Here is a 12,857-nt window from a genome sequence, read left to right on the forward strand (position 1 = left end):
TCAGATGGAATCAGATGCTCATTGGGAGTGCTGACTAGAAAAATGATCTAGTAATTGTTCACTGAGAGGAAAGGTGGTGTAAGATTGTAGCGTTGTACATTGGATGTAGTTTGACTATAACAGTGGATTCTGGACTTGCTGGGAAGGAGGTGAATCCTATTATTACTTTAAGGGTGGAGGTGTGAGCCTCTGGATTCCCTTGTTGATTGATACGAGCATCATATCCTTTTATTTGCTAGTCCAGCAAATGTGCATATGTGTATATGTGGTTATTGTAAATAATGTAATGAGTTGTGTTATAGAGCTCCAGTACACAGTAAGTTTTCATGTTGTCATGATGTTTTTCTTTTGAGCAGGTCATTCATCGTAAATACTACAACAAGCTAAGTTATAAATCTCCATGGACAGTATGTTTGCTTTTCAGCAATTTTGTTGAGGTCTTGGTGTGGTTTAACACCGAGGATGGTGTTCCCCAAGGGGGAGGGTTTTGTAACAACCCTAGTGAAAATTCCATGTAATAAAAGTTAATAAATGCAAAAATAAGACCACAGGTAAGGGACGCATATTCCAAGCTGGATATTAAGAAAAGATATCCTAGTGGGCATCACTGGATGTGTTTATGGCTAAAGGAAATTTGAAAAGGAATTAAAGAGGCAAAAAGGCATTTTTGGCTCATTTATTTATGAAAATAAAGGAAAATAGGAGAAAAGTCAGGTGAAAGGTCACAGGTTGCATGTGAGGAGGAAATGAAGGAAAATAATGGAAATTGAAGAAAATAGAGGCCTGATTGATAAAAAGGCTTATGAGGGTCAGTGTAGGCTTGGTCAGTGTAGTCTTGGTCAGTGTAAGCTTTTGTTCAATTTAGTTTTAGAGATCTCTCATTATTCTCTCTCTCACTCTTGGACACAAAATTTTCTTTGAGCACTCTAGCTTTGGTGCAAGGAAGGAAAAGAAAGAAAAGGGAAAGGAAGGAAAGAAAGGATCAAGAAAGGAAGAGTAGGATCAAGCAGCTTCAACAGGAATACTTTCAGGTAACATAATGCATGTATGATTTACTAGCTGGTTTTGACATGCATGGCTTTGCATGTTGGTGTATGGTTCTCTTGCTGTCGGTGGCTTGGTGTTTCCGGGTTATGATAGTGGTTTTGCGCCTAGCCTTTCCTTTTTCTAGATGTCATGGTGTGTTGGGATGTTGGTCTTAGTTTTGAGCTTTGGAATTTTTGGATGGATTTCAGAATCCGGGGTGGAGGGGGTCTCAAGGTTCATTCCCAAAGCCCTAGGAATCCCTTGACTAGTTTTGGAGGGATATATGGTAAAGCCTAAAGGAGGTGTCTTGGTTTAGGGCTTAGTAATCTAGGATTGGATTGCGGTAAAGCCTAAGAGAAAAGGAGATGGAAAATTCCTCAAGGATAGTGATGGATTCTGGATGGCATTACAAGTTTGGTTCGATTTTGTGATCAGAGCACCGGTTTTGGTGTGATCAAGGTTTAGTGAGGGTGGATGTAGTTTAGCCTCTGGATTCCATTGGTTGTTTTTGGATTGGTTTATCCAGGAGATCCCACATTCACGTTGGAATATGGCATGGGAGTGACTAGATGAAAGAAATATTTGGTTCAGCCATGTGTACGATCGAGTGGTACGTGGAAGTCTCAAACCTAGTCAGATTTTCCTTTGTCTAATAAAAGCAAATTTCTCTTGCTTTTGTACTTGTTTATATGTGGATTTAATAGTTGTTATCTCAATTTTATTTCCATGGTTTTATGTTGGCTATAAGAATGGTTAATTAACTCGTTCATGTCATGGTTATTTCATGTATTTACATGTAATTGTTAAAATGATGGATTTAATACCTAATTGATGTCATAAAAATTCAAGGGAGAAGGTGGTGACTCTCCTTGTCATGTCTCATAAGAGTTTTCAATCATTCATGCTCTATCTTGTATCCTAGACCTGTAGATTTCATTGATGTCAAGTGTTTGACAGAATGTCGGTCCCAGATGGGGATGATCAGGCTTAGTCTTGTCATCATGTGTTTAATGGATTCTAGAAGTTACAACAAGTTCTGAGCAGTGGCCGAAATTATGGGCTTAAAAGGTGCCTTAAATCCCACGAATTTTGGCATAAGTATGCTAGAAAAAGTCTTTGGATGCGGGCATGCAGGCTTGTGGTAGCATCCATATCCTTTTGTACACTGGCATGCCCATATCATGGGAGCATCCAAGGTTCAAGTAGTCTAAAAACTAAGTAGGACCCAGGGGCATGATACCTTTGTTATTGGGATGGCTCTTGGGAGTGTTGTTGTTGATGTGGAAGGTATGTTTGATGGGTTTCTGTCGATTCCACTTGCTAAAGGATACCTAGGAGGTTGAATCATATCATAGTAGCCTCTCGTCAAATGTTTACCCCAATTGTCTTATTACCTACGTAGATATGCGAGGAGGGTGTTACATTTGCAACAGAAGATCGTGTACAATTGGGGAGAGTGATTATGAAGGAAGAGTTGACTAAGGTTTTATGTTCATAGGTTAAATAAAAAAGTCTCGGTCCAAACCTTTTGGCAGTGGCAGAGGAGTCTAAGTATCAATGCTACATTTATGGATCCATTAATACTACATTTATTGCACTAATTCCAAAGAAGTCGATGGCATCTTCTTTTGCAAATTATAGGCTCATTTCGCTTTCTAATTATGTATACAAAATGATTTCTAGATTAATTTCTAACAGACTTAAAATATTATGTCAAAGAACATTTCATCAGAACAGTTTGGCTTCCTAGATTAGAGACAAATTCACAGTTGCAATTACTCATGGATGTCTTCATTCCATAAAGGTTCGAAAGCTAAAGGCATGCTTGATGAAGATCAATTTGGTAAAATATTATTATAGTGTTGATTGGGAATTCTTGTGTTTGATCCTCCACAAGATTGTGCTTCAGTATTAGAATATTGAATGGATTATGGCATGTTTTATTTCTACAAATTTCGTCATCTTCATTAATGGTCTCCCATTGTTTATTTTTAAGGCTTGAAGGGGTCTCCAACAAGGTTATGCATTGTCGCCACTCCGTTTCTCGCTTGTTATAGATGGATTGAGTAGTAATATTAATGATGTAAGATCCAAGGGCTTGATAAAGGGAGTTTAGTTGACAAGGCACACCAACATTACTCATTTGATGTTCATGGACTATTTAATATTTCATGGATAGGTCATGTTAATGAATGCAATCACTTTCATATGATCCTTACATCCTCTGGGGATGCTTTACGTATCTTTATGAACAAGGAAAAATCAACATTGATTGTGGATTCTAGGGATGAGATAGTGATCAAGGATATATGTCGCATCTTTGAGATAAACTTGATTCATATATATGAGGGTTTTAGTTACCTTGGATTCAAATTAAAACAAAACAATTATGGCATTCAGGATTGGGATTGGTTGACTAGTAAGTTCAACAAGAAGTTGGTTGTGTGGATGAACAAATGGCTATCACTTGGTGGGAGATTGATATTGATCAACTTTGTTCTTCAAACTATTTCAGTATACTAGATTCATTTATTTATGCTTCCTATGGATATCATACAAAGAATAAATGCCATCATTGCCAAATTTATGTGGGTTGGTCACAGTCACATGAGGAAATTTCAACTAGTTCATATGTCATAAATAGCTCATACGATGGAGGAGGTTGGGGCATTTTGGATACAAAAATTTTAACAAGGATTTTGTAATAATCTCAATTACATTTCCCTACTTATTGTAAATTAAATAAACTAAACATGGGTTGATTCAAGGGACACTAATTCTAGGGTTGTGGAGGATATGTTGTTTGGGATAGATGGCAAGTAAGGAATTAGGAACTATGTGGCATTTAGTTCATTCTTGCTTTCAAGGCTAACAAAAAAATGGAAAGAAGGAACTTGATGGATCAATCTGATTGGCTTACAATATTTGGGATAGATTATACACTAACTACTAGGAGGTTGAGTTTGAATAATGGATAGTTTACTAAGTGGAGGGGTCGAGTTATTGGGAGGAAGCAGGATGTTCTTCCAGAGGTTGAGTTGGAATTACTGAGAGATTCAAGTGAAGGTTGATTCATGTACCCACTTGGAGGCAGCGCAGAGGATCTATGGTTGTTAGGAAACATTTATGGGATTTCTAGTCCAACTAGAAACATCATTTCACCACTAGAGCGGTCCTCTCCATCCGTGGAATATGGCTCGGGGGTGACCGTTGCATAAGAAAACTGGTTGTAGTCATATATGGTTGGTTGGAGAACCATCGTCCCTAATTCAGTGGTTATTTTCATTGAGATAAGTGTTCCTCTCACGTTAGCTGATTTGAATGGAAATCTGCCTATGGTACCCATGGTATTTACCCATGGTAATGATCTGAATGGAAATCCGCCCATGGTATTTTCCCACCCATGGTAATGTAACTAAATAATGTTATAAATAACAAGCCTCTTTTTGGAAGAGGGCAGATCATCCATCACAATGTAGTTGCAATAATCATTTTTTGATCTAATAAAATTTAGTTACTGATTTATTTTCTGGTTTGGGTTTACTTTCATTCTTTTCCTGGTGTAGCAATTACTCAGATCTTGGGGCCCCCACAAGATCTGGATCAATAGTATCAGAGTAGGAGTTTCCTAACCTAATTTTTTTTCCCGGATCTAATTTGGTGATGATGGTTTCTATTTAATGTAGACCTTGAATGAGTTCTTGATGAGTTCATGATTTGCATATCTGGTTGCTTGATGTCAAGTTTTGGCTATAAATTTTGTGTGTGGGTACAGGACGTCAATGTCTTGCAAGAGCTTATTCAATTGGTTGGGTCACTGGTTGCACAAAAGAAATATTTTAAAGTAGTATAAACCTACTTTCTGCCAGAACTTGGGGCATTGTTAAATGCGATGATATCGACCTGCTTGGTTCTATCATGTTCTGTCTAAGTCATTCATCATGGATGATACCAATTTTGTGGCGAAATGCTAGCAAAAGAGGGTTATATAGTCCTATAGATTTTTCTCCCATAAGAAACTGAGGATCAGAGCTATCTAGTTCTTTGAAATTTGCTTCAATCGTTTGACCTTTGACAAATCTATGTGACCAACTCCATTTCCAGTAGGGTTTAGTGCAAGGGGCCTACATTCTGGTATGTCTAGAAGAATGGTAAAACTAGAGGGTAAGAGGGAAACATAACTTGGATCACCACCACTCATAACCACGTTCATGGTTGAGATGTCCATTGGAGCATAAACTACAAGAGACCTCAATGCATCTATGCAAGTCTCTTGCAAGATCAACATGTTTCTGCTTTGATTAGAATTCATGGCGCTTCCTCTTAGAAGAGAAAAATAGTTTCCATAATCCTATCCTTTCATAATGTGAGCCATTTCTGGCATTGGAACTCCATTTGACATTGTATCCCACTCGCTTCTAAGTCTCTCATCCCTTAAGAAATCAAATAATATTTGCAGATAAACGGGAAGCCACACTGATGTGGTTGCACTCAGCACGATGCTAGGTGGCTATCCAAGGTCATCAACACTCTTTCTTGTCATAACATGAATATTTTCATCAATGTTACTAGAGAGATTATTCTAGGTGTGTATAGTCGACACACTCCCTCCAGCACAGAAATTATCCGACATGCATTATGCAAGTCTCAGCATGTTGCGATGCCCATTTGTAGTTGGTATGGTTGTGGAATCTCTTTCTGGAACGTTTGTTGTTGCTATGAGAATAAAAAGACACTCACACTAACTTTGTAAAGTTTCCAGACAGTGATGTGCTCCAAAGGCCATCTCGGAATTTAACAGAAAATAGTAAAGCCTGTGTGCTCCACAATCATCATACTTCGCATGCTCTACCCATGTCACCTTGTAATACCCATTGGGCATGTTTTGAATTAAAAAAACCAGAAGGAAACCTCCTGTTGGAAAGGCAGAGGAGACAAAACACAATTCACACATAAAACATGAGTGGTTTCTCTTCTATTGATCACACAAAATATGATGATTACAATGAACCTGGTGAAGGGTATCTAAACCTTTTCCAACTAGCTAACTGCCTAAAATATCTTCACATGCAACTACATGCAATCACACACTCAAAGTTGTCTATCACTTAACTTGACTTAACTCAACACTCAATCATGCAATCACTCAGTTAATTGACTCTCTATTTTTAGCTAGCTCATGCATCAGTAATTATCTTATTTTAACACTCCCTCTTAATTACAACTGCTAAACTAAAACATAACTCATGAAAACTCAAACATGCCTGCTGGTCTATGTCTCAACTAGGCTTACAACACCGAAGTTTCTTCTATGAAACTCAAACACATCTTGTGCTAATCACTTAGTAAATATATCAGCCAATTGATCACTAGATTTACAAGGCTTCACGTTAACTTCTCCATTTCTCACAAGTTCTCTAATAAAGTGATATCTAGTATCAATATGCTTGCTCTTCTGATGAAACACACTATTCTTGGATAGTGCAATCATTGAGGTGTTGTCACAATATATTGTTGTTGATCCTTTTTTTTCTTGCTTGATTCCATCAAATACTCTTCTTAACCACACTGCTTGACATGTTGTTGATGTTGCTGCTACATATTCTGATTCTGCTGATGAAATTGTCACAATGGGCTGCTTCTTAGATGCCCATGAAATCACACTTGAACCAAGGCGGAACACAAAACCAAAAGTGTTCTTCCTATCATCCAAACTACCTACAAAATCACTATCTGTGTATCCAATCAAATCCTTCTTTTCTATGCTTGCATACGTGATGCCACAATCTCTAGTTCCTGCTATATATCTGAAAATTCGTTTTCCCACACTCCAATGTGTGTCTTTTGGAGTCTCCATAAATATGGAAATCAAACTCGCTCCTTGCATGATATCCAGTCTTGTAGCTATGAGATACATGAGGCTACCAACCAATATTTTGAATAAAGTTGGATTGACATTTGATCCTTCATCATCCTTGCTTAACTTTGTACCTGTTGCAACTGGTGTAGGGATAGGTTTGCAATTTTCCATCCTGAATCTTTTCAAGAAATCTTTGGAATATTTATTTTGACAAATAAAAATTCCTTTTTCAGATTGCTCAACTTCTAAGCCAAGAAAATAATTCATGAGACCAAGATCTATCATCTTAAATTCTTTCATCATGGCTGCTTTAAATTCATCTATGTCAAAATCCCTTGTAAAAATCATGTCATCAACATATAAGAAAACAATCAAAATCTGTCCATGCTCATTTACCTTTGTGTACAAGGTAGGCTCAATGTTGCTTCTGTAAAAGCCATTCTGGATCATGTAACTATCAATTCTGCTATACCAAGCTCTAGGCGCGTGCTTCAGTCCATAGAGCACTTTCTTCAACCTACAAACTTTGTCTTCATTACTTTCAACTTCATATCCTAGAGGTTGCTACACATAAATTTCTTCTTGTAGAATTCCATTCAAGAAGGCTGATTTCACATCCATCTAATATACTTTCTACTTGTTCTGAGCTGTTGTAGCTAGAACTTCTCCCACAGTATCCAATCCAACTACCGGAGCAAATGTTTCTCCAAAATCTATTCCCGGTTGTTGCGAGAATCCTTTTGCTACAAGTCTTTATTTAAATCTGTCAATTTCACCTTTCTCATTCAACTTTGTCTTGTACACCCACTTCACACCAATGAGATTTTTGTCCTTTGGCAAATCAACCAAATCCCATGTGTCATTCTTTTAAATAGCTTCAATTTCTTCATCCATGGCTTGCACCCAATTTTCATCTTTGATTGCTTCTTCAAACGAAGAAGGTTGGAATGACAACAATGAAAAATTTGAACATCCAAATCATCATAAATATCTTTAAAACTTCTCATCTTTCTCTTACCATTGCTTGGTTCATCACTTGATTGATTTTTAGGAGAATATTCATCTGTTGATCTTCTTGAAGATCCATGTTGCTCTAAAAATATTGGAGTCCTTGTTGGTGTGTTTCTATTTGGTGTCTTCACCTATGATTCTTGCTGCTCCTTTTTTGCTACATCATCTTCTTCCATTAGTGGCACTTGTGCATCAGTTGTTTTGTCCACAGTTCCCTTCCATGACTCTTGTTCCTTGAAACCAACATCTCTGCTAATTATGGTCTTCTTTGTGACAGGGTTAAACTATTTGTAAGCTTTTGATTGCTCACTATAAACAATGAATATGCATTTTTCACTTTTGTCATCCAATTTTCCTCTTCGTTCCTTAGGCACATGTGCATAAGCTACAAATCCAAATACTTTGAGATGAGATACGCTGCAATACATCCCTGACCATGATTGTTCTAGTACTCTGTTCATCACACTCTTTGTAGGAGATCTGTCGATCACTTTGGTTCCCTGCTACGGCTTTGAATTATTTGAACTTTGCAAAAGTTTTAGACTTTCGCTTCAAAAAGTAAACCAGAGTCTTTCTGTTGTAGTCATCAATGAAAGTGTGGAAGTAGAAACTTCCAACAATCGACTGTGTCCTCATAGGTCCACACAAGTCTGTATGCACTAGCTCAAGAGGTTACTTTGCTCTGTAGCAACTCCCTTTGGAAAAATTTCACGGTGTTGTTTTCCCAAGATGCAACACTCACAAGTACTAGCAGGCTCTTTGATGGGAGGCAATTCTCTGACCATTTGTTTCTGCTGCAACAATCTTCAACCAAAAAAGTGCAAGTGTCCAAATCAAAAGTTCCATAACCAATAATCATTAGAAAATGCAACTATAAAAGAACTCACCTGACCACTATAATTCAAAATTAGAGGAAAGAGTTTGTTCCTCATCATCTGCACCTTTGCTATCAGCTGCTTGCTTGGGGGCTTGTCATATATAACAACTTCTTGACCTTGAAAGATAACTCTGTATCCTTTTTGTGTTAATTGACTAACACTTAACAAACTATGTTTGATACTAGGAACATAATATACCTCTGAGATTGTCTTTGGCTCCCCCTGCTTGGTCAGAATGTTGACCACTCCTTTGCCATCTACTTCCACAGTCTTGTCAGTCCCCAATTTTACCTCTGTTTTCACTGATTGATCGAAATTTGCAACCAAATCATTGTTTCATGTCACATGGTTACTTTAACCACTGCCTAACAACCACACACTAGCAGAAGGTTCATGCATGGTATGGCAAGCTAGGAACATGGAGTTAGTACTCTTTGTAGTGACATTATCTCTTTGGTTCCCTTGATCAGCTATTTTCTTCCTATAATCACGAGCATAATGACCAAATTTATTGCAGTAATAACATCTCACCTTTGATTTGTCAAATCTTTGATTATTGTTGAAGCTTTTGTAGTTGCTTCCACTTGCATGTTCATGCTCTTCTCGGTCATCTCTCTGGCCACCATATCTTCCGCTTCGTCCTCTTCCTCTCGTCCTACTTCTATCATGACCTCTGTCTCTTGAAATATAAACCTGAATTTTGAAAGCGATCTCTAAAATGGAATCCTTATTTCTGTCTATCCTTGCCTCATGTGATAGAAGTGATCCCATCAGCTCATCAACTGTCAATGATGCCAAATCCTTGGCTTCTTCTATGGTTGCTACCACAACATCAAATTTGGTAGACAAAGATCAGAGGACATTCTCAACCACTCTTTGATATCTTATATCTTCACCATAAATCTTTAACTAATTTACAACAGTTATGGCCCGATTCATGAAAGAATCGATGTCCTCTATCTCCTTCATCTGCACACTTTCAAAATCTCTCCTAGTATTCTGCAACTTAACAATATTGACTTCGGCCATACCTTTATAGTTTGTCGCCAAAGTATCCCATGCTACTTTTGCTGAAGACATGTTCATAATCTTCTGGAACACTGCTAGGTCCACTCCCAATTGAATAAGTTGCATTGCATATGCATTCTTCTTCTTGTCTTTCTTCCATTCTTCCCTCTTTGCATTATTGAGAACTTCTTCTTCTTCTTCGTTCATAGGTTATGAAAACCCAAACTTGACATAATCCCAAACATCATGTGCCTACAACGTGGTCACCATCTTGATGGCCCACACGTCATAATCTTTTCTTGTAAACAGTGGGAATTGGGGCTGGAAATTTGAAAAAGCCATTTTTCTCCAAAAAAAAATTCTCTTCAAAATTTTTTTTAAAAAAACTTCTCCTTTAATAAGATTTGCAAAGCTTTTTTTCTTTTCTTTTTTTAAATACCCCTTTTAAAAAGTTTAAGTTTTCTATTTCAAAAAAAAAACTTAATTTTATTTTTTTTCAAAGGCCTTTGAAAATAACCCTTGAAAAAAACTTAAAACAACTTTTCACTGCACCTTCTAAAAAAAAATCCTTTTATAGATCTTCATAAACCAATTAATAAAAGCCTTTTATCCATATAATAAATCTCAAACTTAGTTTTCACATATACCCTACTCTTTACTTACTCTTTACTTTTCGAAAAGAGCAGGCTTATTTTGTTGTGTTGAATTTTCTTGGAGTTCGTCGCAACGATCAAGGCCTTATTGATTCTCAGAGGACTGATGACAGTTGTGGATGGCGAGGTAGAATTTTTTTCCCGTGACTTCTCCTCACACACTTTGGCGCTACAAGCTATGCTGTAGGCTCTCTACCCCTTTGGCTCTGTTGTGGTTTTGTAAGGTGACTCAAAGACCGCAACTCTATTGCTCACAGCGGTGGCTATGATGCCAAAAAACTTTTGATACTCTTCACACAGTGGGACTCTGCAGACTGCGGATGCTCTTTCTTGATCAAAGTCTGCAATTCAATTTTTTAAACCTCGCTCCAATACCAATTTGTTGGAAATGCAGAGGATACAAAACACAATTCACACATAAAACATGAGTGGCTGCTCTTTTATTGATCACAAAAAATATGATGATTACAATGAACCCAGTGAAGGGTATTTAAAACTTTTCCAACTAGCTAACTACCTAAAATATCTTGACATGCAACTACATGCAATCACACACTCAAAGTTGTCTATCACGTAGCTCAACTCGACTCAACACTCAAACACTCATTCATGCAATCACTCAGTTAACTGACTCTCTATTTTTAGCTAACTCCTCATGCAGGAGTAATTATGTTATTTTAACACCTCCTTCAATTCATAAATCCTGCAGGTCAATTATCTTGAAGGCCATCAACAGATACATCCACCACTGCCCATACACCCTCAGCATGTTGTTTGCAGAATCAAAGAAATTAAACTTCTCAAGCAGGAACCAATGGTGAAATCACTTGCAATTCTGCATACATCAGTTGCAATGCACTGTTCCTTTACCTGCTCATTCCGCTCGATATTACATCGACTGTGACTGCCATGGATATCATGAAGGGGAACATTTCCTTCTAGTGATCCACATCCATGTGTGTTTCAACAAGATTCCAGCTATTTGTGATCACCATGCCAATTTCTCTAGTAGCCTTAGTGGCAAGGCCTATACGTTTTGGTGTAATGATGGAAGGGGATTGGCACATGTATTCTTCATAGTTGAGAGTTTCTTTACCAGCATCCAGGTTCATAATCCAAGTGGTTTCATCTGCTTGAGCCATCTTGAACAACTCTTCCATGGATGCAAAAGAAAGCTCAACCAACATCGACCTCTCAATACCTATTATGTTTCATGTTCGAGCACCAACAGGTCCGTGCATCAAGTCTTCACTAGCTAAGGGCAACGAAGTGGGCATGCTACCGAATCCAAGGTCTAGGGATGATTTGGGCATGAATGGAAAAGATGGCATTAAAGGAATGGGTCTGCCAAATAACTTCCCTTCTAGTGCACATAGTCAATCCAACTCTTCTTTTAAGTGGGCATTCTCAATCCGAAGTTGCTGCTCTTGAAAGGACATAACACCAAGAACAACAGGATGTGGGCACTCCTTGAAATGCGCTTCCAATTCTTGAATATACTGAAGAGTGTGTCTGTGATATCATTTTTGCGAGGGGGATTGTCTGCTACATCTTGGTCATCTCCAGATCCACCATCCATATCGTCACTGTCGAATCTACTCTCATACTCCTCGTCTTTGCTTTTTCCTTGCTCACACTCACCAACACTTGCTCCAACCTTGCCTTGCCCTTCGATTCCACTCATCAAGGCTAGTGAGAGGCCCAAACAAGTGTAAATATCTTTAGTTGGTCTACACAAAGGCATGAAACCAAGAGAAACCAAATGATATTGAGTTATTGCACCAAAAGCCATGTTGTGATTAGAAGCAGATATCAGCTTTCCAATGGAACCTTTTTCTAGAAAGCCCTCAAAAATCATTATTCCTAAAGTCCATTTTCCAATGAAGTCCATTTTCTTAGCCACACACTATCCACCTCACAGTTGGCCCACCATCAGTACAGGTTATCTCTATCATCGGCTCTTCGTTCATTATGGTTATGGGTTAACCACACAAAACCCTTTTCCAATGAATTCCATTTTCTCGGCCACACACTTTCCACCTCACAGTTGGCCCACCGACATTATAGGGTATCTCTATCCTCGGCTCTGCATTCATCATGGTTATGGGTCAACCATGCAAAACCCTTTCGAGTGAAAACCATTTTCTTATCCACACACTGTCAATCTCATAGTTGGCTCACAAGCATTACACGGTGTCTCTATCATTAAATATTCGTGTATCATGGTTACGAGTCATCCAAAAGTCCTTGGTTGTGGGTCAACCACGCAAAACCCTTGTCTTCGACAACACTTGGTCATCTAAAACTCATCTTTGACAAAAGCTTCTCCCGAGGGAACTTCATGCAATGGGGACCATTACTTCCTAAGGAGGGAGGAATGACCTGAATGGAAATCTGCCCATGGTAATGATCCGAATGGAA

The 12,857-nt window shown here is 38.2% G+C and overlaps 1 pseudogene; it reads right to left on the reverse strand.

Annotated features, from left to right (window-relative positions):
* Positions 1–5,062: 5,062 nt before the first annotated feature.
* Positions 5,063–12,327, reverse strand: LOC149255663 (homeobox-leucine zipper protein ANTHOCYANINLESS 2 pseudogene; annotated as a pseudogene).
* Between the last annotated feature and the right edge of the window lie 530 nt (positions 12,328–12,857).

This window comes from Pinus tabuliformis, chromosome 7 (assembly GCF_031772625.1).
Source record: "Pinus tabuliformis cultivar Carrire ecotype Pingquan chromosome 7, CPIR1, whole genome shotgun sequence".
NCBI classification, from domain to species: Eukaryota; Viridiplantae; Streptophyta; class Pinopsida; order Pinales; family Pinaceae; genus Pinus; species Pinus tabuliformis.